Source organism: Megalopta genalis, unplaced genomic scaffold (genome assembly GCF_051020955.1).
Source record: "Megalopta genalis isolate 19385.01 unplaced genomic scaffold, iyMegGena1_principal scaffold0155, whole genome shotgun sequence".
NCBI classification, from domain to species: Eukaryota; Metazoa; Arthropoda; class Insecta; order Hymenoptera; family Halictidae; genus Megalopta; species Megalopta genalis.
The window spans coordinates 133,876-137,500 of record NW_027476224.1 but is presented as its reverse complement, the minus strand read 5'-3'; positions in this window follow the sequence as shown (position 1 = coordinate 137,500).

Genomic DNA, 3,625 nt, shown 5'->3' with positions numbered 1-3,625 from the left:
AAGTTTTGCCACATTCCGCGCTTGTAACATATCTTCTTTAACGCTCAATTTCTTTCATTTTTCTACCATACAGATATTACCGTACGCCCAAAAACGTACGTATTATATTTTTGTTCTATCATAAAATCACATTTTTCTACGTACGCCAGCTTCGTACGTTTCTATCTTTGCCTTCATAAAATCACAAGATAATTTTATCTTCAAGAGTCTCGCTATTAACATCTTGTAAGATAAATGTACGTCCCAGCTAAAACGTACAAATACTTCAAGTTAAGTAATAATATATCATCGCTATTGACAAATTTTTAAGATCCAAGACACAGTTCTCTCTATATGTTTTAATATTTTTTATGTACTCAAATATATTCAAAGGAAAAAGTACATGGGTGATGCCATAGTCGTGGAAGCGCGTACGCTCACGCTGATCTTCTGACCGCCGGAAGCACGAAACCTCTGATCTGGGCAAAATCGGCAAGCCGAGGAAGAACGGACAGGACACATGCTGGACTGGCGAGAAAGCGTGTTCTTCCGCTCGCGCTAGGCATTTCGATTTCTGACACCTCTTGATTTAAAAAATCAGTTTTTTGATAGTTTTCTCTCTCCACTGGGCTATTCATTTTAGCCACAGTTTTCAATTGGTACGATTTGCTTCCAAATCTTACAGATGCATTTTAAAAAATTTTTCCATCGCTCGGACAGAAGAGTCGATTGCTCAGTGAGTACGAGTATACATACAAAGTGCATACGGGTAACCAACCCCGTAGGGCTTGCCACATATGGGCCATTCGGTCAAAGACACCGACCCGTGGCCACGCTGTGTGGAGAAAAGTCCGTAACGTAAACGGCACGAAACAGTCAGGACCGAAGCCCCGAAGGAGCTCTGAGACAGCTTCTCGACCGAGATCGTAGAATTGGCCCAAAACCCGCTCTGCTCCGTCCGCCTCGCACGGACCGTGTATCTCTTATAGATACCGAACGGCCGGCAAGGACGCCGGCGCCGCCGGCCGAATAGCACGCGCGCTTATGAGTGTAAACCGCCGCGGCAACAGACCGCCCGGCCGTGCTGTTGTAACATAGCGCGTGAACGAACGAAAAAAATTTTTATAGTAAACATTAAAATAAATTACACTACCGTAAACTAGACAAAAAATTACACATTTTTTCCCAATATGAAAATTTTCACAAACTTTTTAAAGTCCCATCGCATCGAGTAAACTTTTTTAATAACGCGTCCGCACGATTCTAAATGCTTAATCCATATGTGAAATCGTTCACTGATCACGAATATCGTATTTAAAAAAATTACAAAAATTTATTTTTCAAAATAATCAAAAAAAACCGAAAAATCACAAGAGTAAAGTACCATTATTTTAAACAACATGTCGTTCTAAATGCTTAATCCCTATGTAAAAAAGTTATTTAAGCAAGAATATGTAATTGAAAAAAATTAGAAAAATTTATTTTAGCCGTAAATCGAAAATAATGGGGACACCGGAGCTGTTCGAAGCGCCGAGACGCGCCGCGTACGGCCGAATATTTTCTAAGTCCCAACGTACCGATCAAGAGTAAAGTACCATTTTCCTACATTAGATTTCGTTCTAAATGCTTAATCCCTATGTAAAAACGTTAGTTAAGCAAGAATATCGTATTTTTAAAAAAATCTAATGATACGATTTTCCAGAAAATTGAAAAAACCGAAAAATGTCAAGAGTAAAGTGCCATTTTCTGACATTAGATTTCGTTCTAAATGCTTAATCCCTATGTAGAAACGTTAGTTAAGCAAGAATATCGTATTTTTAAAAAAATCTAATGATAGGATTTTTCAGAAAATTGAAAAAACCGTAAAATGTCAAGAGTAAAGTGCCCTTATTTTAAACAATGTATCGTTCTAAATGCTTAATCCCTATGTAAAAAAGTTATTTTAGCAGGAATATGTTATTGAAAAAAATTAGAAAAATTTATTTTAGCCGTAAATCGAAAATAATGGGGACACCGGAGCTGTTCGAAGCGCCGAGCGCGCCGCGTACGCCCGAATATTTTCAAAGTCCCAACGTACCGATCAAGAGTAAAGTACCATTTTCCTACATTAGATTTCGTTCTAAATGCTTAATCCCTATGTAAAAACGTTAGTTAAGCAAGAATATCGTATTTTAAAAAAAATCTAATGATAGGATTTTCCAGAAAATTGAAAAAACCGAAAAATGTCAAGAGTAAAGTGCCATTTTCTGACATTAGATTTCGTTCTAAATGCTTAATCCCTATGTAGAAAGGTTAGTTAAGCAAGATTATCGTATTTTTAAAAAAATCTAATGATAGGATTTTTCAGAAAATTGAAAAAACCGTAAAATGTCAAGAGTAAAGTGCCCTTATTTTAAACATTATATCGTTCTAAATGCTTAATCCCTATGTAAAAAAGTTATCTAAGCAAGAATATGTTATTGAATAAAATGAGAAAAATTTATTTTAGCCGTAAATCGAAAATAATGGGTCGAGCGAATCGGTCGATTGCGCCGAGACGCGCTATGATGCAACAGACGAGCGATTGGAACGCCCGAATATTTTCAAAGTCCCAACGTACCGATCAAGAGTAAAGTACCATTTTCCTACATTAGATTTCGTTCTAAATGCTTAATCCCTATGTAAAAACGTTAGTTAAGCAAGAATATCGTATTTTTAAAAAAATCTAATGATAGGATTTTCCAGAAAATTGAAAAAACCGAAAAATGTCAAGAGTAAAGTGCCATTTTCTGACATTAGATTTCGTTCTAAATGCTTAATCCCTATGTAGAAACGTTAGTTAAGCAAGAATATCGTATTTTTAAAAAAATCTAATGATAGGATTTTTCAGAAAATTGAAAAAACCGTAAAATGTCAAGAGTAAAGTGCCCTTACTTTAAACAATGCATCGTTCTAAATGCTTAATCCCTATGTAAAAAAGTTATTTAAGCAGGAATATGTTATTGAAAAAAATTAGAAAAATTTATTTTAGCCGTAAATCGAAAATAATGGATCGAGCGAATCGGTCGATTGCGCCGAGACGCGCTATGATGCAACAGACGAGCGATTGGAACCCCCGAATATTTTCAAAGTCCCAACGTACCGATCAAGAGTAAAGTACCATTTTCCTACATTAGATTTCGTTCTAAATGCTTAATCCCTATGTAAAAACGTTAGTTAAGCAAGAATATCGTATTTTTAAAAAAATCTAATGATACGATTTTCCAGAAAATTGAAAAAACCGAAAAATGTCAAGAGTAAAGTGCCATTTTCTGACATTAGATTTCGTTCTAAATGCTTAATCCCTATGTAGAAACGTTAGTTAAGCAAGAATATCGTATTTTTAAAAAAATCTAATGATAGGATTTTTCAGAAAATTGAAAAAACCGTAAAATGTCAAGAGTAAAGTGCCCTTACTTTAAACAATGTATCGTTCTAAATGCTTAATCCCTATGTAAAAAAGTTATTTAAGCAGGAATATGTTATTGAAAAAAATTAGAAAAATTTATTTTAGCCGTAAATCGAAAATAATGGATCGAGCGAATCGGTCGATTGCGCCGAGACGCGCTATGATGCAACAGACGAGCGATTGGAACCCCCGAATATTTTCAAAGTCCCAACGTACCGA